Below are 26958 nucleotides of genomic sequence, written 5' to 3' on the forward strand. Positions count from 1 at the left end.
CCACATTAATGAATGATCAAAACAGAAGAAATTTCAAAGGGAGAAAAAAAAAACCAACAAAACCCCCAAAACCCCCACAAAACAAACAAACAAAAGGCTTTGAAAATGAAAGCTTTTTTTTTAAGGAAAGGAAAAAAAAATCCATTGTTCCTCTATGTATTTCTACTTTGTCCAGAGGTAATTTTGGAAATATTAGCCTGTGTATTTATTGCAACAACTTGCTGAAGCTGTTTGGTATTCTGATCATGTTGGATATACTTCAAGAATAGCTTTCCTTTCTTATTTTCCCTTAACCTTTCCTTACACTAAAATATGAGACAAAGTTAGGAAGGAGTAAAGAATTCATATAAAATTGATAATAGCCAAGTGTAATAAAAAGGTATATATTTATATATCTTATGATTAATATTTCCTGGCAACAGTCTCTTCAAACACCACCATAACTTATTTACAAAATGCATTCACAGGTTCAATTATTCAGTTGTGGATTTTACACTGCACATCTAAAGACAGTTAAATGATTTAAGCACAGATCTAACCTTTCCAATACAGCAATTGGACATACAGGTGCTGTGAGCTGTGGTTTCCCACAAGTGGGATTCTGTGGCAGATTGCCCAGGGACTCACAACTTGCTCCTCTGTCTGGTGTCTTCCCAGATGCTGTGGCTGTGATTTGATCAGTCCTTGGCTCGGAGAGGGCTAAGGAGCCTCTCTCTTGTCATGCCCAGTCGCAGTCTGGAGCTTGCCCTTGGCTCAAACAGGGCTAGGAGGCCTCTCTCTTGTCATGCTTTGTTGCTGGGCTGCAGCCTCTTCTGGGATTCAGTTCCCTTGGAGCTTTTCCGCTTTCTGCCTCGGTCCAGGTGCAAAGCCTGGCTGAAGTTGTTGGTCTGCTAGAGCAGGTTCTTCAGCTGCTACTCCAGCAGCACTTGGCTCTTGTTGCTGTCTGGGTGAGAACAAGGCAAGTTGCCTGACTTCTTGGCTGGTTTAAATACTGTCCCAAGAAAATTAAAGCCCTTTGGTAACACCAGACCCTGATAACTGCACCTATGGGATGGGACATATCCAAACATGGGCAGGGGCACACACAGTTCCCAGCTGTGCTACAAAGTTAATTACAAGTGGTACATGTTTGTCTGGACCCCAGAAGTGTCCAGGTTAGCACATTCAGGGGTGCTTACAACCTTAATGACACCTGCTAGACATTTACCTTGGCCATCTGGACCCCAGGAACTGTGCAGGTAAACATATTTGCAGGTGCTTAGCACATTGTCTGGGCTAGGGCATGTTTGGGGGTTTGACCCTTCAGGACACCAAGTAACAACACACTCTTGGAATATTTTCTGCAACGGGAAATAAAAATAGAGGTTGAACTGATGGAACTTCACAAAAAAAAAAAAAAAAAAAAAAAAAGAGAGAGATTGGGTAAAAATAAACCTGTATCAAACTGAGCATTTGAAGCCACTGTGTTTTAGATTTGTTGTAAACCAATTCCATGTTTACTGTTCATCCACCCTAAAAATAATATTGGATCTTTCAGTGGCTGCGAGTTCCTCCAAGCTTTTGAATTTCATTTTGAGTTTAAAGTGATACAGCATTGCATTACTTCTGCTAATCAAGCATGTCAATATGCTTCAACACTTTTTAAAAGGAAATTTACTGCCTTCGTTGTCCTGTAATGTGTTTGTGCCTGAAAGCCTGTGTTTTGAAAGCTGGTGTTAAGGAGGCTTTCTGTGATCCTCGTTGTGTTACTAGAACTCTGTGTAGTCCCCTACAGCCTCAGGGTATCCACAGACATAATTCAGGGCAGGATACAATTCCTGGATTATGTCCCAAATATCATAAATTGTGACATTTTACCTCTGCTCTGCACTACCTCTGCATTCCTTCCCTATTTCTCTCCTTTCCTTGTATCATGTATTGCATATGTAAGACATAAACTGTTTGCACATTACATGTTTTTCATTATTTCCCCTCTTTTCTTTCTTATTCTAAAGTGTAACTTCAGACAATATGAATTGAATTGCCTTGTCAAAGATTTCTGCATATCAGCCTGACTGGGAAGGGAGACGTCCTGCAAGGAGTCAGGAAGGGGTTGGGATGAAATTACACTGATGAATTAGCACACTGAGACAATGGTTTGTGAGAGTAACAAATTGCTGTGGTGAAGCTGCCACCAGCTGGAGACACTTTCAACACTGGTCCAAAGAAAATTATAAAGGCAAGATTGACAGGAAAAATAGAAAAGGATAATTGTAAAAGAAAATAGACGGGGGGTGGGAAGGGGGGGGGAAACCCCTAACAACCTACACTAATTAGCTAAGAAATGAAGCAAATTCACAACTGCTTTTCACAGCCTCAGAGAAATTAGAGCTTGAATTTAGCAAAGGATAAATGCATGCAAAAAATAAAGATCTTATCAGCTGATTACCTAGATAAATGTCATCAAGGCTGTACTGTATTTTGAAACATTTGAATTAGTGCACACATATTTACCCATAAAACAGTGGCAGATAAGGTTGCAGGTTTGCAGGGATTGCTCTGACATTTGCAGTTATCAATTAAGCAGTGTGTGTGTTATTAGGCACTGTAAATAGAAAATTGTCACAGACAGAGCAACTGCTTTGAACAGCAGCCATGATGTAATGCTGCCTTGAAATGTTATATGCCTGAAGTCTCTGTTCTTTTGTTGAGAATCAAACATAAGGTCTCACAGAAACTTTATTTCAAAGACTTTGGATAAGGGGTAAGAAGTAGTCTTTATGGACCACTATTGGAAACATTGATCACACAACAAGATGAGGGGGAAAAAAAAACATGACAAGAGTTTTTATTTTCTTTTTTTCTTCCCTCAAACAGAAATGGTAACATCCATCATTTTTGTTGTTAGAATTTCTAAGTTGGCTGAATGGGATATAAAGCTGGGAGTTATGCTGTTTGTTTTCTGTCAAAAAACAGTCTTATTGGAAGTAATTTTCTCTGTTATCCCAGAAATTAACCTGGTATTAATTAACCTAGGGAGGAACCAAGCTAACTGGGCTTCTAGATGTCCCTCACTGCATTAACACCTGACTAACTCTTATCACAACAGAGTAAAACCAGTTTTGTAGTCATGTGTACATCCTATTTGTTCCCTTTCCATTCACGTTTAAATGATGTAATTTTCCTCTTGGCATCTATGACTTTAAACCTAAAAAATTTAAATTACTAAGACATTGTGATAGTTTTATTTTTCAGGTGATATTTTAGTAAGAGACAGCAGATCCTTGTTATAAGGAAGTAGATAGGAATAATCCTCCAAGCATAAACAGCACCCTGTGAAGTGTATTCTGTAGAAATACTTAGACAAGCTAAGGAAGGAAGAATAATAAATGAAAATACCTTTTTCTTCTATCACTTAAATATGACACAATTAGAATTGCAATCAGACAATCCAACAACCTTACAGCTGGTGTGGCTCATTGAGAACTAGAAAGGTGAGGTAATTTTCCAGGTACCACACTGGCAGGGAACTCCTTTCAAAAGAGTGATTTTAGCATGCTTGCCTCTCTAGTTTACCAGGTCAGACCTCAGTCATCTTTGCTTAAAGAAGGAGGCCTTGTTCCACCTTCTAAACTGGTGTCACCATCAGTCAGTGCCTGCAGATAGTAACAGTGTACCAGTCCTCCTTCCACTGCTGCTGTGCCATAGCAAAGTCTGATGTCTCTCTTACTGGAAAAGCAAATTTTTATTTCCCAGTGGTCACAGAGTCATAGAATGGTAGAGGTTGGAAGGGACCTCTGGAGATCATCTGATGTCCAGCCTCTCTCTAGAGTAGAATCACCACATAAGAACATGTCCAGGTGGATTTGGAATCACTCTGGAGAACAATAATCCACAACCTCTCTGGACAGCCTGTTTCACTGCAGTGCTGCTCTCAAAGGAAAGAAGTTTAGGTCACTGGACACCACACAGAAGAGTTGCCCTTCAGCTAATGAGAAAAATTAGCAAGATCTTCCCTCAGACTCCCCTTCTCCAGGTTAAACAGGCACAGACCTCACAGACTTTCCTTGCAAAGTTGGTGTTCCAGCTAAGACTGAGTGTGAGAAGCAGGGCTTGAACAGTAGAGGCTGATAGTAGCTACAGGAATGTTTTCATTTGTTGTTATTTTTACTTGTGATAGAAAGAAGACATATCTTTTCTGTGTATCAATGAGACATTTTAAAACATACATATACTGATACCTGAAACTCTGAGCAGGCCATTCTTTAATATTCTTCACTTAGTTAAAAAAAAAATACAGCAAAACTGGTGATCAAATGAGCCACTCATCCCAACAAGCAAAGCACTCTCAGCTTTTACAGTGCACTCTGACAGCACATATCATTAGCAGAGAGCTTAATTCAACTCCCTGGAGGCATGATGCTCTTTCTGCCCTTTTGTCCAGTCTTATTTTACTTTAATAAGTCATTCCAAGAGACAGTTCTTACTTTTTGCTGTTTCTCTCTTAATATATCAACTTAGCATCCGAGAGCTTCAGTAAAGGTCTGCAAGAGAGGTCTGTGTGTTCCTATCTCCTGTGTATTTCCATAGGATGAAAAGATGCCATCACTGGAGAAAACCATACCCTGCAAACCTAGTTCTTCATCAGTTTAGTGCAATTTCAAACCAAACCAAGAGTATTTTCTGTAAAATTAATGTCAGTATCATTGTCATGCCTCTGAGGAGTTGTGTTTATTTAAGGTATTCGCTCTGTTTACCAGTATCACACCTTTAATTCTAGAGGCATTCAGTAAGGAGTTAGAGTTCATTTAAAGCTATTCCTTGGCTAATTTTTCATAGGTTACTATCTTGACATTGGAGATACTGAAGACTTTACTGTAATTTCTAGGTAAAATGGTGATGGTATAAGTGTAGAAACAGAGATGTAGGCACACATATATGTACAGTACTAACAAGCAATGTAGAAAACATTTGGAGATTTTTTTTGTCGTTGTCTTGCATCAAATGCTCAGCTATCAATAGTTTTATGGATTTTGTACAGAGTGAACATATTGTAACTTAATGATATTAAATGACTTCTCCCCAGACATGAACAATTCTACACTCTCCTTACCTTATCATACATTAGTAATAATCCTAAGTAATTTTAATGCATGAAAATTGAGTTCCTTGGCTGGAACAACCATCTATTGACCAAACAAAAGTAGCTAATAAATGCTTTGTTGTCACCAGTATTCATGGAAAAGGGGACTCAAAGAAATTTAGAAAAAGAGTAAAAATAAAATAAATGTGAAAAAATATCAATGCAGTGTTAAAGATGAAAATTGAACAGGCACTTCTGAATGTGTGTTTATAGAATTGTAATCAACTTCATATCATTTTTTTTAATAGAGAAAATTAAATGCATGAATTACCCTAATAGTATTGTTTATGTCAGAATTTAAACACAGGATTTAGAAATTGAAGTTAAACTTCCCACTGACCATGGGCTCTTCAGTCTGCACTGATTAAAAGTCTAAGCAAAAGAGTTATTCTACCTGAAAAATATATGTTTATTAGACGTTGCTCTTGTGATGCATCCAAGTTAAAGGTGATGTTGGCAACTTAACATTTGATATCTTTACTTCAGCTGAAGTTTGGTCGTCAGGAACCAGGTAAGCCAGTTTTCTGAACCTGGATGAGATAAGATGAAAACTTTTTTGTACTTTGAGTTATATTAATTAAATCCCAGTGTGTTTTGTAAGAACACAGGTGCTGGCAGTACCATGCCTTGAGAGGGTTACCGTGCCTGGAAAAATGTCTGACAAACCTGTTAGTGGACCTCAGAACTATAGAAGAGCATGGTATGAATCCATAATACTTGTTAGATTGACCATCTAAGCTGATTTCCAATAAAAACACCCTCTGGCTTCTGGGATAGGAACTGCTGGAATGTGCTGGGTGGATGGGTTTTCTGTGGAGCAGCTGGCATCCAAAACAGCGATGAGAGGCAGAGAGGGTGCCAGAGTCTGTTTTAGGAAGTTGAGAGTGTCCCTGCCTGTGGAAAGTGGAAATGGAAAGTAAAGAGCTCAGCTACCAGCAGCGGGATCTCTGACTCCAGAAGATCTTTAGCACATCATGAGGACCCTGCTCTGAATGACTCATTGGAGAGATCTATTTTGCTTCACTGAGAACACAGAGAGCATAAAAGAACCCCTTCAGCCATAAAATTACTGGGTGAGAATTGCCCTAAAAGTGCAGTCCTTCACTGTATCCCCTCTGATGAAAACCGTTTGAGTACTGATTTGATCAATGTGTGTTTGTGTACATACCGAGTTCAGCATGTATGTCCTGTAGACAAGGACCTGAAAAAGGGAATGATCTCATAAAGCAGTTTTTAATAGGTAGAAAATGTGTAATAAAGTAATGGAAGGCAGTTTAAAAATTCATATAAATACTATGAATGTCATTAAATCAATTTATTTAATACACTTAAAACATCCTTATTTTGATAGCCTGCAATTACAGCAACTTCAAATACATAAGCAACTTAACTACCTAAACTCAGGAGCATTATCTCTCACTTCTTGTTGGCTGAAGCAGCATTATGACCTAATTGATAAATTCTGCTATTAAATAAAAATTGATGTTACAGTAATGTACTAGGGCATTACAGCTTATGGGTTTATACAATTAGGCAACAAATTCCAGTCCACTCCAGTCCCAGGTGATCTGAGAGCACGAAAACTGAAACACTACTGAAATGTTCAAGTAAATACTTGACATCAAAATGCTGCTTCCTTTATATTATGAATACCCAGAAGTATGGCAAATTATTTAAAATATGAGGTTAAAAGAAACAACAAATGATTCAGCCTGAAAACTTTCAAGTGCATTCTCTTCCTTAGAGTGAAACTACTTTGAAGTCATTGTTTTTGAAAGACACTGTTAAAATGCAACTCAAAGGGAAAAATTATCAAATAACTAAAAGAACCTCCTAAATTACAATTGTTGCCAGCAACTGGGAGAAGACAAAAAAGCAATAGTTTGATGTAGTTTACTATCAAGTAAAATTCTATGTCTTTATATTGTTGAGCTGGAGTTGTTTAGCCTGGAGAAGAGGAGGCTCAGGGCAGACCTCATTGCTCTCTACAATCACCTGAAAGGAGGTTGTAGCCAGGTGGGGTTTGGTCTCTTCTCCCAGGCACCAGCACCAGAACAAGAGGACACAGTCTCAAGCTGCACCAGGAGAAGTGTAGGCTCAAGGTGAGGAGAAAGTTCTTCACAGAAAGAGTAATTGGCCAGTGGAATGTGCTGCCCAGGGAGGTGGTGGAGTCACCATCCCTGGAGGTGTTCAAAAACAGATTGGATGTGGCACTTGGAGCCATGGTTTAGTTGTCAGGAGGTGTCAGGCATTAAGGTGATAAGTTGGACTTGATGATCTGTGAGGTCTTTTCCAACCTGGCTGATTCTATGATTCTGTTTTCTGAATGAGTCTGAAAAATTGCTACAGCTCTATACTTAGAGATCAGAGAATACACGACAAGAAAAATCTTGTAACACTGTGAGCCACTCTGTTGCATTTTTGTACATCTGTTAAGGAAGGCAGGCTTTGCAAAGCAATTTCTGATGGTTGAATTATCAGCTTCCCTTACAAACAAAAAAATTATGTTAGATGTTCTTCCTGTACTTATCTGCCTAGGAGTGGGTAGTCATTTGACCAGCATGTAATATTTGTGCTTGAAAAGTCAAATCAAATCAAAATACAATTAGCCAAATATTTCAGGCAATTAAGTATTCATCCTGAGCAGCATATAAAAATTTAAATCTCTGTAACTGACAAGCTGTATTTGTAAATCCTGCACCCTCAAACTTAGCTGTAATTTTCACAATATGATTTGAAACTCTCTGGTATTAATCTCATCTCTGTGTTATATACTGATTTTACCATTGTCAAATTCACCATTAACAAATTGTTTAAAAAAAAACCCACCACCACCAAAAAAACCCAACAAGACAGACAGCTGTAAAACTCAGTACTTTGGTTTCAATTTAAACAGCAGTTAAGCTTTTTAGTTTTTAGAGGGGTGGATTGTAATAAGAGTTTATGAATGTTTTAGATGCATGCAAGTCACAAAATGAAAACACAGGGTAATCCTAATGGACTTGTCATGGAGAAGGCAAACAAATGGAAAATATTAAATAGCAGCAAGGCAGCTGTTAGTATAAGGATAGTGTAAATCAATCTAAAATGAATATGGACATAAACATGATTATAATATGGTTACCTAATTCCTTCTTATCCTTTTCAAAAGCACAATTCTTTTATTATTCTGTGCCACTTTATCTTTTTTATTTTTTTTTCTTCAGGATTTTCTTCAGATGCTTTCACAACACTATTGAAATATACCTGATTTTCAGCAACAAAAATTATTTCACTTCCCATATTCTTGGTATGAAAACATTAGTTTTCAACCTCTAATTTTATTTTGCAATGATCAAAACAATTTTTACCTCTGAATGATGAGTTCAGACATCCCATGACAATTTCAGAGATGTAAATTTTGTTACTAAAAGAGGCTTTTCATTCAGAATAGTGCAAGTCTCTCAATCAAGGAAAAATGCATTTCTTTGGTAGTGATGAACAATAACATTAGTATTTAGATCATTGTGCTCTGGAGGGGGATTTGTTTCTTCATCTGAAATTACAGGATCACAGGATGTCAGGGGTTGGAAGGGACCAAAATAGATCATCGAGTCCAACCCCCCTGTCAGAGCAGGACCATACCAAATTAACAGAAAAATCTTTACACAGCTTATTGAATTTAGGAAACACTATTACACAGAATAGTGATACTGTTTAAAAACTGTTTTAATCTGTATTCTGATTTTTATTCCTGTAAACAATGTCCTTGATTCAGGAATCTTCTGCATTTGACAACAAACACCTGTAGACCTGTGGTAGGAAAGAAGAAAATTAAACTCAAAGCAAAATATTTAAAGCAAATAAATTCTTCAGAGGCATGATTTTCTGTTATCAGAAGAAAGATACCTTGTGTACCTACTCATGTTTCATCATTTCCTACCATGGCCTGAGATGCACTATGCTTTAAATATAAATAAATCATTGGCAGTTAATTAACACACAGTCCTATTAAAGAGGTGTCCTCCAAAGCACACAGATTCAAGTTATGTCAAGAGGAACGTCATGAAGGGTTTTTTGTAGTGAGTTTCCTGTGACAGAAAATAATAAAAGTAGCCTAAAATTAAGTATGATTTTGAAAACAGCAGATTTTTTCGTTGTTGTTGCTTTCCAGAAGCAGTTTTTACCAAAGGGTTTCCTTTGCTCCTTCACAGAGTTTGTTCAAAACCAGCCTTGTAATAATTAAGGGCATCCTGAAGTCAGTGGCAGTTGTGATAATTGCTCAGGAACATTACAATGACAGCAACAGAAAGAAAAAAAAAAAGAAAGGAAAAAAAAGGAAAGAAAAAAAAGAAAAAGAAAAAGCCCAAGAGTTTTAATTTTAACGTTTGTGGTATTCCTTCTGACAGGCTGAAAAATGAATCACTAGTACTATAGGGAGAGCTACTGGATGTCTGTGTTTGACAAAGCTAGTATAGTTGTATGACTTTCTTGTACAATGGTTTAAACAAAAGCAAATAGTTGGGATTTTTTAAAGAAAAAAAAAATCAATCCAAACTGAACACCCCCCCTCCAAAGAAAAAAAACTCTAAACCAAAATCAAACCAAATCAAGACCAGAAAAACCCAAACAAATAAAACTCCAAGGAATTTCACAAACAAACAAACCCCCAAATGAAGTAACAGCAAGTAAAACACAAACACAAACAAAAAACAAAAAACCCAACCAAAAACAAACAAACAAACAAAAAAAAAAACCCACCAAAACCACACAGCAAAAGGAGGGGAAAGCTTAGCTGTGTGCTGTGCTCATTGATGAGAGCACTGTTCTCTGATCCGTGCTGCTGTTGTTGGTTTTAGTTTAGCTCCCTCTCAATCAATATCTAACGGGGCATGGTTTAATAAGGTTTTATAATCTCCAAAAAATGTGGGGGGAGGGCAGTGGTGGTATTGTCATTCATCAAAGGGGGCCTTTCAGGTTTCTTTGCTTTCACCTGCTGGGACCCATTTGGTCTCTTTCAAAGGGAATGCAACGACAAAATGAATGAGACATGCTAGAATAAGAGTCCCTTATTCTACCCAATAGTATAATCAATGAGTACTTGTAATCCCTATTGTACTTCACAGAGGTAGTTGTAAGACAATTAAATCTTGCTTCTCAGGCAAATGATTTTGGTAGTTAACCTGAAACAGCCAACAATATTATAGAGAATGAATGCATCTGAAGCAATGATGTAATGGGATCCTGCTTAGCTAGAAATGTCTGGTGGTTTGGGGTTTCTTTTTTGTTTTGTTTTGTTGTTTGTTTTTTTTTTTTTTTTTTTTTTTTTTTTGTAGCCTGGAACTACAGTATGTGCGAGTTATAATTACAGGAAAATACTGGAAGAAAAGAAGATATTTACAATTTAATTCTTCAGGGTGAGAAAGGGGTGAATAATCCATACATATCTTCTTTTAAATGCATAGTTAGTATCTTAAATGTACGATAAGAAAGTCTCATAGTTTTAGCACAGTCTAAATGCTAGAGTGCCTTAATAAATAGCAAACATTTACATAGTTAACATCTTCTTGATATGACAACCAATTTAATTTCATTTGCATCAGCTAAATTCAATTCCAGCCTTTTTTCCTTACTGAATTGCTTGCATGTCAAAAGAGAGCTTGTAGTGTTTTGAGGAGGCATGTATTCATTCTGCACTCTGCCTTATTTGTCCACCTTCTACTGCAAGCATGTCAGTCTCTGAATAATGCTTATCTCCTGCATCATGCCAGTTTAAATATTTTTATCTTAAAAAACTCATTTTTGCTATTAGAGTCTTGTGTCATATATGTATTTCAACAGCATCGTAAGAATTTTGTGCTCTAATTAGACTACTCCACAAATAAGTATTGCTATGCCTCAGACAGCACAGGCAGAAGATATCAGAGTCAGCAGATTTATTTGCACCTTTACTTTGATATTTTATATAAAAGACAAAGGGAAATAAATATTTTGCCATTTATATTATGAAATGTTACTAATGTAAACACACACAGTAGTTGTACCAATAGCTGAGATGAGACTGTCAGCTTTCACTTCTTGTATTCCATATTTTAAAGAACAGAAGAAGAAAATGCCGAACCTTGTCATGATTTTGCACTCTCCTGTTGGCATATAGTTCCATTTTTGTGTGTTCTCTTTGGCAAAAGGTCTGTAGCACTAAGCCACATGAAATGATGCTTGCATCAAAAAAGGGACAGTGCTCTTTCAGAGGGCAGTCCACCTTAGAAAAATAATTAGATTTACAAATATGCTAAAGAAAGTGCTAACTTTTCTACTAACTCCTTCTATAAAAGTTTGTGGGTTTGTTTGCTTGGTTGTTCGTTTTTATGAGGTGCTATATGAAAGAACTTAAAAAAAAAAAACACAGCAAGAATTTTTAAACCCCTGGATCAGTGGCCATGAATGCCAATGGAAAGACTCTAACCTTGCCAGCTTCCCAGGTTCCACAGGACCATTTTGTGATAAATCCCATAACTGCTGTTTTGTGCTTTGTATCATAAGTCCTTCCAATCTTGTCTTAAAACCAATGCTCTGTTGTCAAGGGAAGGTGACACGATGAATTTTAGAAAGGTCATATAAAGTAAATATTCTTTATAAATTCTATCCTGTAAAGCAGAGCTGGGACAAGTGAGGACAAAAATATCTTCAGCTGTGCCTCAAGTGAAAGGGGTGAGTCTAATTCAGGGGGAAAAAAAGAATTACATTTTCTGCTTGGTTTAGATATCATGTTAAGATTATTCATCTCTGAGTAGGAGAAGTGTTGATGTGGGATATGGAGGAAATGGGCCCAGAAGAGAAATGCTGTTCGATAACAATTTGGTGAAGAAAGTAGAAGGAAACCACAACTGGGGTTCCCAGTGAGAAAGACCCTTGCCCATATGCACACAACATTGTTGCTTACTACAGTTTCTGGATGGAGGTGTTATGAACCAAATTACCCAGCAGGCAAGCAAACACAGGTTTAAGTCAATCTGTCTTCTCTCACCACACATTAACCTGGTACTTATGTGGTTGTCTGATGGACTTGCCAATACCTTTACCCTCTTTTGTAAGTGTCCTAAATGAAATCTCATCCTTTGGCACTGAAAGTCCATTTGCCATACATGCTAGCCCAAGTATGATTTGACCTCCTGAATGAAACAATCAGTCCCTGGCTCTGCATGCCAGTAGACAGCCAGCACCCTTAGCTGGGGTTTAGCACAAAAACAGTGTCTTTTGCAGGTAGCCATGATTTCTGTATAGGAAAAGATCCTTCTACTTTTTTATACAGTAGATACCACAATAGTGTTAGCATTTCATGCCCATGGTAGCTACTGTACTTGTGTGCTTCCCATTCTAATATGAGGAGTATGCAGGATACCAGTGCAGGAGTCAAATGGCATTGCTTGTCTCACTGCTGGTGAACTCCAGTGCAACAACTTTTAACTCTCCTTTCCATAAAGAAGACTTTATAATAATAATTATGAGATAAGTGGCCATGCGTGGCTGCACTGCTAAGCCAGACTCACCTTCCTCACTCATCACTGACCATGGCACATGTGATGGAGAGGAACCAGCTGTGCTCTTCATGTCTCTCATCATCATCAGCAGCAGAAGTAATTCTTCTAGTCTGCTCCTTTCTGCCTTGTTTTGTGTTTGTTGGGTGTTTGGTTTGCCTTTAGAAGAGCGGATGCTTTCCTTAAGTTCTTCAGCCTTGGCTTAAGTGATGCCATGGAGGAAGGGGTCTGCTTCTACACTTCTGCTTAGCTCAACTGGCTAGCCAGCAGTGACAACATTGCTGAAGGCATCTCCTTTACCCTGATTCATTCACATAAGAAATTCATCACAGGAAAAAGAACAAGAGGTGTATTGTTCTTGTTTCTTTCAAAAAATGGCACTAGTTGTATTACCATTTTTTCTCCTGATGGTCAGGCTGAGCATTGCTGGAGACCAATAGCACTGGACACTCTGCAAGGTGGATTAGATTTCAAAAAAAAAAAAAAAAAAAAAAAAAAGTGAAAAGATGCTAGGAGAAGGTTCTTCATGTAGCTCTCTGTTGTTTTTGATGGCAGCATTAGCAATTCTGTTGAGTAAAGTTGCTCACATAAATCAGAAGAAGGAAGAACAAGTGGCCCTCTGCACAAAAAAAAAAAAAAGGTTCAAAAACATTAGCTGTGTTCCTTGATTTTCTTTTCAGCTTTATTTTGTGTGTTATGGCTATGAGATATCACAATTAAAATAATGGTCATGCTACCATGTCATTATTATTTTTTTTATTTAGCAAGACACATTTAATCTCTATTTTAATGCCTGAGTTTTGATAGGTCTGACCCGTGGTGGCTGGCTGAATACTCTTCATTACTGAGCTTTTACGTTATTTTACTTTTAATGAATTTTGGAACTTCTAATGGAAATTGAAACAGAGTCTATAACACCATTTTTATATATTAAAAGAATGTTTTTTTTCTAATAAAAAAGAAGCATTTTGTTCTGGATTTTTAATATTTTTTCCCTCTTGAGGAGGGGCAGAAGGAGGTACTTATTTTTATGTGGAAGAGAAATTCTGGGATTATCACTGATATACAACAACAGGAGCGTTTGATGCATGCACTTGGTAGTTACAGAGATGATTTTTAGCTGTAATTCAGTAAGCTAAGCTAACCCAGATCAAATGAAAAGGCCACATGAAAAGAGCCCAAAGGAGAAGAAAAACACCAGTCTTGATTTATGTCAATGTATCTGCTGTGCCAGCGTAGGAGGGAAAGTTGCTTGCCAGAAGAGAGATATTTCAAATAAATCTATTTTTATAAAACTTCTGATACAAAGCAAAAAATCAGCCAACACAGTCAAAAGCCCTTATGGAGCTCATGCTATTTGTACACAGGTGCAACAGAAGGCTTCTTTTATTTCCTTTTCATCACCCTACCTTTAATCATCAGCTTAACTAGAGCCTTTGCTCTTTGTACTTTTCCCTGGCTATTCCCAGAGTGGAGGGGTTAAATGAGAGGGACAGATACAATTGCTCTCTCTCCCTACTAGGGAGCACTAATATCTGTCAAAACCACAACATCAAAGCTAGGAATCATGCCAGCTATGGGTTTTAAGATGGTTTAAAAACCTTTTCAATTAAAAAAAAAAAAAAAAAAAAGGCAGCTATTTTTAAACGGCATTTCCTGGTTCGGATTTACACAAGCACACAGACCTGAAATGGCTTCTGGCTTTGCTTGCAGGGACCATCCGGCTGAGCAGAGGAATTCTGAGCACCGGGCAGACCCCGTGAAACACATAGCTACTCCGTCGAGCTCCAGAGACAGGCACTGAGCACCCCTGAGAATCCCCTGGGCACTGCTGCGGAGCATCAGAAATTCCATCAAAATTCCATCTCGAGTTTGGCAACTCGGACGCGTGCTGACACCCTGGGGGATTAGGACAAGCTCTTTCAAAGTCATCTCAGATAAACAGCCTGCACAGCCCGGATCCTTTGCAGGAAGTAGCTCTTTTGCTGGCAGTAATGTAGCTGCCTTACAGGCTGCTGTCTGTATGAGATCAGGTACCTGCCGTTTTGCACAGAGAAAGGGGAACAACTCTACCCTAATTCTTGCCACCAGGTACTTTTTAGATGGATTACTGCGGGTGGTTTCCATGGGCAGAATAACATTTTCTGCGTTGCAGTGGTGAAACCTCACTAATCCCCTGCTGGGCAATGGTATTCACTGAAAAGCTATAAACTATATTTGAGGGAAAGAGCACTTGATGTGTTGTCATTGCAGGTTATTTTAAAGACTTTTTGGTTGGTTGGTGAGGAAGGAGATGCTTCATCTGACAAAATTATCTTCTACACAAAATTCTATGCAAGGAGTCACACAGGCAACAAAATTTTCTACACTGGGTGCAGATTCCTAATATGCTTCGAAGAAACTGCACCACTTGTGCTTAGTCCACCTTAGAACCTTTCACCTAAGATCACACACCTGTGATTGAAAACAGGTTACCACATAGATCTTCTGGCACTTCAAAGAATACAGCTGGGCTAAATCCAACTCAGATCTGCAAGACATTTTGTAAGATTCATCACACAACTTGTAGGAGTAGGAAATTTTACATTAGGATACTAAAATAATAGAGAAAAGATGACCATGGAAGATTGTGAGTTCAACAGGAATTGCAAACACAGTGTGGTTTATACTGGGAAGGAGGGGTGGAGAACAAAGAAAGAAAAAAAAAATAGAGATTTAGAAGACATTTTCAGGGTTGGGTTGCCAGGTAGCAAGATTCATCTCAAGATTTCCAGGTCTGTGTTGCTTTGCCTGTTGGTTAGGACATAAATTCTCAATTATCAATTCTGTCACTGTTACAAACCATGGTAATTTTATTTTAAACATCCTTGAAAGGAAATATTCTCCCCAAAACTCCAAGAGACATATCAAGCAACTGTACTGTAGTCCAAATGATGCAAAAATTGTTTAGTCTCAGAATTTGTGGTGCCAGGCACAACAGAAGGTTTACACAGACCACAAAAATCTCAGTTTCATCTCTAGCTCATGTAGAGGCATCTGAGTTTTGACATTTTTTTTTGTTGCAACCATGTAATGTTAATTTCAGACATTTCAACTTGGATGGATAAAGAAAATAAAATCTTAGCTTGAGACCAAGCAAAAAAACTTCCATATTTCACACAACAAAATTGTAAAATCTTTGTAGATGGTACGGACTTGTATAACAGCAAGTCAAAAACAGGGCAATATGTCACAAATAGATATAAATCTATCACAGATAGAAAGTTATCATAAATATCTATTACATAAAATATATCATACGTGGATAAATAGACGCTAGGAAAAAAATCATGCTGCTCAGTTTCCTAGTGTGCAGTAACTTTTCTAATAATACATAATTTTTCTACAAGACCTTAAAAAGATTTTCTTAAAATACTTCCAAACTACAACATACTTTCCATTCATGTGCTGCTTAGCACAGCCTTCGATTTTACTCTTTTTGCTGTTTTTTTTTTTTTTTAAATCAAGTTAACCAAAATATCAAATACAGCTTTTACATGGAGTTTATGATAGTGTTTGCTGGAATATGACAATTCTTCCTGCAGCAAAGCTGCAGGTAATAGTAAAAAGTTTAATAGGTGCATTGCAAAACTTCGATAACAACTTACCCCTTACACTACCTCGCTGAAATCAACACATCTGCACCGGAGATTAAAAAAAAAAAAAAAAGAAACCAACAAACAAAATCAACGAAACCAGAGTGGTTGTAAATTCAACGGGAAACAAAACAAAACCAGACCTGATTTCTTTATCTAGCTTTTACTTAATTTTCCTAAGGAAAGAGTAAACCTTGAGGTTTCTTCCCTTGTTTCCCGGTCCCGCGGGGAATGCATGCGCAGTGCTTGAGCGGTGCTCTGCTGCCATCTAGCGGCACATCTTGGCACGGCTCCGCCCCCAAGGACGAGGGTGAAGGCGAGGGGGGAGTAAAAACAGATTGAACGTGTTTGTGAGGGATTAACAATTAAAAAAGGAAGTAAAAAAACTTTCTGTTTCTCCTATCGCGTAGGCAACGCTCTAGGATTTTCTCACCGTTCCTATGTGAGAGACAGAATCACAAGAATCACAGCATGCGTAAGGTTGGAAGCAACCCTCGAAGGTCATCTTGTCCAACTCCACTGCAGTCTTCAGGGACACCTCCGACTAGATCAGGCTGCCCAGGACCACATCAAGTCTGATCTTGAATGTCTCCAGGGACAGGGCCTCAACCACATCCCTGGGTAACCTGTTCCAGTATTTTATCACTCTCACTTCCTCCTTAAAGCCCAACCTAAATCTACCCTGCTCCAGTTTCAAACCATTGGCCTTGTCCTATCACTACAATCCCTAATAAACTGTCCCTCCCCAGCTTTCCTGTAGGTCTCCTTCAGATATTAAAATGCAGCTATAAGGTCTCCCGGGGGCCACCTTTTCTCCAGGCTGAACAATCCCAAATCTCTCAGTCTGTCCTTGTAGGAGAGGTGGTCCAGTCTTCTGATCATCTTTATGTCCCTCATCTGGACACCCTCCAGCAGGCCCCAATATCTCTCTTGTGTTGTGGGCCCCAGAGCTGGACACAGTACTCCAACTGAGGTCTCACCACAGCACAGTAAAGTAGCAGGGTCACCTCTCTTGATCTGCACACACCAGAATGCAGAGGGGGAAGAAGGGATGCACACCCTGCAGCATGCCTCACCTTCATGTGTTAATTGTTCCTACTCCTAGCCAGTGTCCATTGCTTGTCTTTAGCAATAACTGGCAATTTTGCATAGTTTTATGCCATGCCTATTGAAATGGGAGAAGGGATAATGGTTTTAAACTGAAAGCAGTGAGATTTAGACTGGATATAAGAAAGCTTTTTGCAATGAGGGTGTTGAAACATTGGCTCAGGTTGCCCACAATAATTATTTGCATGTGCTAAGTCCTCGTCATGGCCTCCAACATCCTTTCATAATTGTGCAAGACAGCAAAACATGCAAATGCTAGACAAGAAAGGCTACATAAGAAGATCTGGAAATGGTGCAGATATGTGACACCATGGCTTACAGGTGGTAGGTGCCCCATCCCTGTAAACATTTCAGATCAGGTTGGACAGTGCACTGAGCAACCTTATAGAGTTAAAGATGTCTGTGTTCACTGCACAGAGGTTGGGGAGAGTGAGAGAGATGAACTCTGAAGGTCCCATCAAACCCAAACCACTCTGTGATTCTGGGGTTCTATGATATCCGCTTTTGACTAAATATCCTGCATTTAATTCCAGAACAGATATATGATGCTGCATATCCTAAGTATTTCCTCACAGACCAGCAAAATTATGAGTCAAATACCTGCTCCTCCTGAAATCAGATTTAGAGTCAGCTAGATTCAGAGTCAGCTGGCACCAATGGCTTTTCACTGTTTTTGCTTTGTGGTTTTCTTTTTTCTTTTTTTTTTTTTCCTCTTCATGTAGTTGGCACAGGAATTTATGGGTTGGGCCACACTGCAAATCTCCATGCCAGCTGTGTGTTTCAGCCTTTAATCATTAACAAAGAAATGTCTTCCCTCTGCACATAATGAAGAGGAATTGGTTGGTTTCACAGAATAATGTGGAATAATTAACTTTGCAGCTTATTCGTGGATCTGAGGTATTTTTACTGGATGCCCAGTGATATTTATCTTTTCTTTCTTGTAGCTCCACAACTCTCTCCTGTATCCTTGTGCTGTTGGGAGCTCCCACTATGACCCAACTTGAGACCTGTGCATTTTGCCATATCTGTGGCTCTGGGCAACCTGATTTAGTGAGAGGTGTCCCTGCCCATGGCACGGGGGTTGGAACTAAATGATCCTTGAAGTCCCTTCCAATTCTATGGTTCTGTAATCTCTGTGCTGGTTAATGACCTTTCCTTTCCTTTTGCCATATATCCGCATCATTTCCAGATCTTCTTAAGTAGTCTTTATTGTATATATTTTTAATTTTATTTTTTATTTTTCCCCTGTCTTACACCATTATGAAAGGCTGTGGCAGGCAGTGATGAGGACCATATACACACAAATAATTACTATTATCAAGCAAACATATGAATCAACACTCACGTTCCTCAAACACCATAATAAAGAAATCCAGATGGGACTAATTATCTGTTAAATAAGCAACATAATAAACTCCTATATGTGTCCTTCTGTAAAACACCAAAATCAGCCCAAACCTCCATCTTCACAGACCTCAAGCAGTATCTCAGTCTGAATACAAAGTGAGGCAAACAGTATAGAATCTATTTCTACCAGGCACATTCAGAACCCAAGGAGCTGGCAGAACGTTGTGGCACCAAAGAATAGAGAGAAACACAATATTGTACCATCAGCACTGGAGCAATTCCCCAGCAAATAACTGACTAAAATATCCCCAGACTAAATCTTCAGCCTGCAAACCCTTGTACTGCTTTCCTTCTTGAACTAATATTATGTCATTTTTTTGTTTTTGTTTTTACAGATTTGCTTCATGTGACATCTTACTTTTGGCTCCCTTTTGGTCTTCTACAGAGTCACAGAAAAAAATGGATGTTCAGTTTGGAGTACAATGTAAAACTGACTCTGAAAGTCAAAAGGATGCAAACTCTGATACTTTTATATCAAAATCACATATTTTGACTATCATTCCAGATGAAACAGAAGCCTACCACTGGTCTGCACATTTTCTTGCATAAAACAGAAAAATTCATGATCATTCCATGTCAATACAGATATCCCACATAATTCCTTATCTAAAATTAGCAAACCATGTCTGATATAATGGTGCTCTTACTCCACTATTGTTTTGAATAAACTTTTCTTCCTCAAGGAAATGGAAAAAAATTATTTATTAAAGGTCTGTGCTGCTCTTCTTAAATAAAAATCCTATTCTGAATCTTGGTTTCCTACATTCTTTGGCCTTCAAGATTTTTCTAAAGAATATATCTACTTCGAGATTTCAATTTTTTTTGAGACTAAAACACAAAGGGTTGCTCCTGTGAACATTGTCATAGGTTTGTGCAGTAAGGTCCTCATTGTGCAACTCTGTGTCTTCTGCCATTCCTAACACCTTGTCTGATTTCACATGCACCCTCTGATTTCACATGCACCCTCCTTGTTCTCCAAGGAGTCTTTTGTTTCAGTCTCTGCTTCTCCTTTCTGCATTTCTTGTTAAGAGAAACAGAAAACCCTTTTCATCCCCAGCTAAGTGCTTTCCCATCACAGGTTCCTCACTTTGCATCTGGGCTGCCTTCCACCCTGCAGCACAAGATGCCAGACAAGCTCTTCATTCATTTAGTGGTTCAGAGCAGCATTGTGCAAATCAAAACGAGTTAAATGACAGATGGCTTGTGGCAATTTAATGAAATGTCTAGTCACTGAGCAGCCCCACTCTTGTAAACTACAGTAATGAACTGGCTATTGTGGTAGCTACAGTAATGAAGCAGGCACAGGCAAAGCTGCGCAACCTGTGTCTCACAGGCTCTGCACCAAGCAGAAGTATCTCCTTCAGCTGTAGCACCACGGAGCAGCTTCAGGCACCACACACAATGCAGTCACACAGCAGCTGCTGGTTTTCACCATTGTCATCACTATAAATTTATTGCCTCTTTTCTTTCATTTTACATGTTTTCCCCTGGTGTTTACAGTACCTCCCCATGCCCTTCATGGTTCAGAGGTAAAACATTGTTAAGAGACCTGAGTAGTACATGTGCTACAGGAGAACTCTGGAAAGGGGTGACATTGCTGTCCTAACAGTAAAATGGGGTTGGTATTCTCACTTCTTTCTAACATTCTGCAGGTAAAAAAAAGTTCTAACAAGGCTCAGTTGCTCATTTCCATCTGTGCTCTGTACAGTATTTGCATGGATCTCTGCACTTCCTGTACTTCTTGCAGATTTGAATATTGCTGATGCAAGTTGACTATATTTATATGAACATGAGTCAATCCTTAAATGCCATGGTGAGAACCAATTACAGCCATCAATCAAACTCCCACTGCAGAGGATAGAAGTGGCCCCAGTGACTTTAGTGGGGGGAAGGATCCTTGCTGTTATATTTACAGGGACACAGTTCAGTGCCACAGTTTCTAAAAAAAAAAAAAAAAGGAAAGAAATAAAGGGTGGGAAAAATGCAGAATCTTTTCTGAAGCATTTTTGAAATTTGGGACCTCGAGTGACACAAAGAATATTGTCTTTTAAAATATGTTAGGGGTTGGCTTTGTTTGTTTGTTTTGGTTTTACTGGTTTTTTTTCTTTGTTTGGATTTGTTTGTTTGTTTTTTTTCTCTGGGTTGGTCTTGTTCTGCCCCCCACTGTGCAACAGAAAGAGTTTTAATAGACATTGTATGTGAGTGTGGTTTTACATGCACACTCTTGTGTGAACATGCTGATCATATTTGATTTCTCATGATTTGCTTCATTTCACTCAAATGGGATTATAGTAAAAACACAGTTCTTTCTTCATTAACAGTAGTAGGAATTCTGCCATTCACTTCAGTAGGAGCAGAAAATGCTACATTTTCAGTGTTACAACCTGTTTCTCCCAAAAGCCTTCTTTTTTACATCCACATTGATTCTATAGGATGAAAGATGTGCAATGAAAAAAATAAAGGGTTTTGTACAGTTTTATAAATTAATTATTTAGCTAATTAAAATAGCCATAGAGAAAGGGAACTAATACCAAAACAGTCCTTGAAACCATAGAAAGAGGACAGAAATCAGATAAATTTGGGGATATTTGTCTAAAGTTACTCAGGTAGCAAATTATTTTCAAGTTAAACTTTGCATATTAGCATGCTGCTTTCACAGATTAATCTGTGCCTATCACATGGCTCTATATGTTAGTGCTTTCCAGCTCACATCCAGACAGGATTCCTATACCAGGAGAACTTGCAGCATGAAGAGCTCATGGTGTTATTGTTCAAGTCATAGAATCACAGAATAGTTTAAGTTGAAAGAGACCTTGAAGATCAGGTCCAGTCTGTAACTCAGCACTGCCAGGTCAGCACTAAACCGCTTGCCTCAACTCCACATCTACAGAGATCCTAAATAACTCCAGTGGTGGTGACTCTACCACTGCACTAGACAGCCCCTTCCAGGGCTTGGCAACCCATTTGGGGAAGGAGTTTTCCCCAGTATCCAACTTATATTTCCCCTGAAGCCATTTCCTCTTTTCCTATCACTTGTCACTAGGGAAAACAGATTGACCCCCGCCTGACTCCAACCTCCTTTCAGGAACTTGCAGAGAGTGAGAAGGTCTCCTGTCAGCCTCTTTTCCTCCAAGCTAAACAAACCCATGTGGCTTGACAGTTGTTGATTATTAGTTTTTTTTCATTTCTTGTCTGGCTACAGTGTGTTTTCAGAGCAGCTTGGTAAGGGGACAAGTCCCTGCAGCCCATGTTCCCTTCTGACCAAAGGCTGTGCAGGGAAACCATGCAGCGCACCCCAGCAGAAAGCACTGCCCTTTTGCAATGAAAGCTTTTCCTGAGCATTGCTTGAGCTCTGGAGAGCTGCACTTGGGACACGGACTGGAGATGGGGACAATGAAAAAGAAGATTTAGAGTTTCAGGGCTCTGTTATTTTTGTCACTGGAGTGTCCACTGCTCAGTCCAAAGCATTTAGCTTGCCACCATTGATACTTATCTTCCTGTCAGCAGCAGCAAAGCTGTCTTCCCAGAAGGCAAAACGGTATGTCCATAGTTGTTTTCCCTCTGTAGCACCTACTCTGTCAGTGCACAGGTTCTGCTAGCTATACATTACATACAGTGCTCAGGAAAACTTATCCAGAAAGTTCCAAAAATGATGAAAAAGCTCTCATTCAACACGAAGGTAAAACAATCAAGTGAGTAAAACAGTGCTCATTAAATAACAACCTCCTTTTTAGATAATTGCCCTTTGTATTTAGATGGAGACATCAACAGCCAACATCAATGTTTTTCAACCATTTGCACACTGGTACTTCAGCAGAAAACAACCTCTCTTTCATCACAACACACTGGATTTTAATAAATAATGACTTTTAAATTATTTTTGTTTCACTTTGTGAAGGGATGCTTTATAAAAGTCAGAAACCAATAGACATGAGTGTTGCTGTATTCATGGAATTATTCCAGGACACCTGGGAAAATGAGTCCTAAAAGAGAAGTCCTGAAGAGTTATTTTAGCTTGAAACTCTGTCCTTGCCCCTCTCCCTCCCCACCCCCACCCCCCTTTTTTTTTCCCCCACAGAAACACAGTTTCAGCCATAGTGGTGAGGTGATTAATTACACCACCCACTCACTGTCTATATTAATCATAGGTGAGATCCTTGTGGATATGCCTAAAGATTTATTCTCTGTGCTGCTCTATTTCAAAATTACCAGCAGAAATTCAGATAGGATGAACAAAGCTGTGCCCTTGAATATGTTACAGGCCCTGGTGCTTCCTTACAATTGATAGTCTTATTTCTGAAAGTATATTGGTTAATTTGCTTCACCACCACAAAGAGCAGAGAGAGAGAGAGACTAAGCAGCTAAGAAGACATATAAGCAAAGAGAGTAACGACTGACAGAAGCTGAGGACAACAGCACTGATGGATATTGAGGAAACTTATTGGTATTCAGATTAATTCCTGAAAGAAATTCTTGAAGTCCAAGGATTCAGAGGTTGCCACAATACTGGTGTGAGGCCTGGAACCCCTCTGCTGTAAGGACAGGCTGAGAGAGTTGGGGTTGTTCAGCCTGGAGAAATAAAGGCTCCTGGTAGACCTGCTTGTGGTCTTTCAGTACTTAAAGGGGACGATCAGAAAGATGGGAGTAGACATTTTAGCAGGGCCTGTTGTGACAGTAAAATAGGTGATGTTTTAAACTAAAAGAAAGTGGATTTGGACTTTTTTATACTGAGAGTGGTGAGACACTGGCCCAGGTTGCCCGGGGTGGATTACCCATCCCTGGAAACATTGAAGGTAAGATCTTTTGGGACTCTGAGCAACCTGCTCTAGTTGCAGATGTCCTTGTTGCCTGCAGGGGAATTGGACTAGATGACCTTTAGAGGTCCTTTCCAACCCAAACCATTCTATGATTCTTTGATGCTAAATTTTAGCAAAGTCAAATGAAGGTAATGAAAACTGGCAGAACAACTCCAGTAAACTTCTTAGCACTGAGTAGCAAAACAAAGCGTGGAGCAAGTCTAGAAAAGGAAGAATCAGAGGCAGATAAAGTGAAGAGTTTTTTAACTTATTGACCAGAGATTATTTTTTATTGATATGCAATTTAACAAAAATCTAGAAGCTAATGTGTTACTCCCCAGTGGAAAGGCATTCTGCCAGGCCATAGCCATAAAATGCAGAAATGAAGGCCTTGTATCTGGGAGAACAGTGATCAGTTTATGTGCTCTCACCGAGGTAAGCAACTTGTTTACCAGACAGGCAGGGGTCCTGTCCTGTTTGTTTTTTCCCCTCGTTGCCCTGTCTTTACACAGGAAAGAGGGGAGAGAAAAGGTCCAGGCCTAGACATCAGGTCCTTTACTGCTGGTCAGCTTTCCAGCCACTCTTGCCCAAGAGTAGCATTTCACGGGGTTGTTGTGACCCAAGGGCAGGACCTGGCATTTGACCTTTTATAATCCCATATAATTGGCCTCAAACCATTGACTTAGCCTGTCCAGGTCCCTCTCTAGAACCTTCCTTCTCTCCAGCAGATCAACAGTCCACCCAGCTTGGTGACATCTGCATTACAACTGTGTAGCTGCCACTCTAAGGGTGGTATGACAACCATCTTCCACTTGTTTGATAGAAACCAGACCACATCTTCTCCCTGTATGAGTCACCTGCACCCACTGAGGGTGATTAGGATCTTCATCTTCAGTTCCAGCTGTAAAACTGTCCTTGTCATTTCTTGATTTACACTGTGAGCAGAATTATCTTTCAAAATCAGATGCCATTGATAAATCTACACAACACTTCTGCATTGGCAGAAAATAATCAGAGGGTCAGCACAGTAATATATTACTATCATTAATAGTATTATTACTGCTAACTGGACTTGTTCCTTAAAAAAACATAGCATGGAATGTCTGATTAGAATATGGGTAGAATAACATAAAAAACCCAAACTAGTGACATTGGTTTAGTATCATCATCCCAGAAAAGAGACAAAGATGATTCTCAGTGACCATCATTTCAAAAGAGATAACAGAAACCTCACTCGACTGATAATTCAGAGTTTCCAGTAGGGCTCAGCTTGTCACCATGCATAGCTTTCTTCCCTTTGATAAGGTCAGTTTGCCAAGAAGAACAAAGTGTACATGAGTAATATGTTACTCAACCACTTGTATACATACATCTATTTTTCTTACCAGGTCTCACTACTCAGAAATGTAGAGACATGGCACCATGATAAAAAGGGTCATTTAAAAACCCTCCTAGAGCCTCTCTGCTGTGAAGGATTGAATTTTCACTTGAATGCCTACATTTTAAAATCTTTTGCTTTACAGAAATACACTTTTTGCATGGTGGGCTGCAATTGGGTGTTATTTTATGCCTCTGACCAGGAATGTATGAAATACTAGAATGCTTTTGTCCCAAGATAAGTCAGAGGTGCATCACTGTTGTGATTGGAGGTTCTACAAATATTCCTGGCCAACAGCCTCTTGCAGCTCTGCACAGATGGTGCTGCTACATAACATCCAAATTAAGACAGTTCCTGAAATCATTGCTTCCCAGACATATTTGCAGGTCTGACTCTCATAGTTGTCGCACCTTCCACACACTGACAGAGTGCTGACTCTGACCTGGTTTGTTTTTTTTTTCCCTCTTATCAGCAAATTTAAGTGTTAAAGGGCAACATTTAAAAGATATCTGCATGGAGATTGCACTACTAATTGAGATCTTGAATTTGTGCATACTTAGCAACATAGCAAGGTGAAACAGCTCCTTGGTCCTGTTTGAATACCGGTTTCATGTCTGAAAGTACAGGATGCTGAATGGACACAAAAGAGGATATGGATAAGTTTAAGGAACGTTGTTCTGGTTGGGTATTGTAGTTCCTCAAAAACACAGTAAGTTTTGGTCACTTTCATAATGGTGTATTTAATTTCACCTAAAAGGGCCATAACATGTAAGGAAATTACTTGTATGATTGTGTAGCAAGTTGTACAATCACAGAATCACAGAATGCTGGAGGTTGGAAGGGACCTTTAGGGATCACCCACAGCAGGTTACCTGGGGTCACAATGTCCAGGCTGCTTTGGAATCTCCAGAGAAGGCTCCACAACTTCTCTGGGCAGCCTGCTCAGCGAAGAAGTTTTGACTCATGTTCCAATGGAACCTCCTGGTTCTAGTTTGTGCCCATTGTCCCCTGTCCGTCCCTGCGCCCCACTGAAAAGTCTTTGGCCCCATCCTTTTGGACACAGTCCTTTATATATTGATGAACATTGAAAAGATCACTTCTCAGTCTTCTTCAGACTAAACAGCTCCAGGTGTCTCAGGCTCTTCTCCTTACAGAGGTGTTCCAGTCTGCTTGGCATCTTTGTAGTCTCCATTGAACTCTCTGCAGAAGTTCCTTGTCTCTCTTGAACTGTTGAGCCCAGAACTGGATCCAGTACTCCAGATGAGGCCTCGCTGGGACAAAGTAGAAGGGGAGGAGAATCTCTCTGTACTTGCTGGCCACACTCTTCTTAATGCACCCCAGAAGACTATTGACCTTCTTATCCATGTGGGCACATTGCTGGCTCATGCTGAGCTTGCTGCTCACCAGCACTCCCAGGACTTTGCAGGGCTGCTTTTCATCAGGTCACCTCCTAACCTGTGCTAGTGCAGGGGGTTATTCTTGCTCAGGTGTAGGATTCCACACTTGCCCTTCTTGCACATCATATTGTTCACCTCTCCCCAACTCTCTAGCCTATCCAACTGTATTTGCTGTTTAGTTTCCTACTGAAACCCTGAAGAAGGCTTGTGTACAACAAAACAAATGCAATATTTACCTAGTCACCTGAAACAACCTGGGAAACAATGTCTAGGGACCTCTTGCTCCTACATTAGTAGTGATGATGGCTTCACTTTTGTAACAGTCTGAATCAGAGCAAAACATGTCAAACTGAACCAGTGGGTTAACCTGGCTGTTTTCCCAACATAGAAGTGAGGGAAAAGTAACACACAAAAGAACTTGGGATTAAGACAAAAAAAGACAAAAAAAAAAAAAAAAAAAAAAAGAAAATCAGTGAGAAAAGAATAGAGTTTACTGATCAAAAATCAGAAAAACATAGCACAAAATGCATAATTACCTCATCTCATTTGCAGAAGAAGCATGGCACAAAGCAGCCCAGGCAGAAGCAAGTGAGCCAAAA

This window comes from Indicator indicator, chromosome Z (genome assembly GCF_027791375.1).
Source record: "Indicator indicator isolate 239-I01 chromosome Z, UM_Iind_1.1, whole genome shotgun sequence".
NCBI classification, from domain to species: domain Eukaryota; kingdom Metazoa; phylum Chordata; class Aves; order Piciformes; family Indicatoridae; genus Indicator; species Indicator indicator.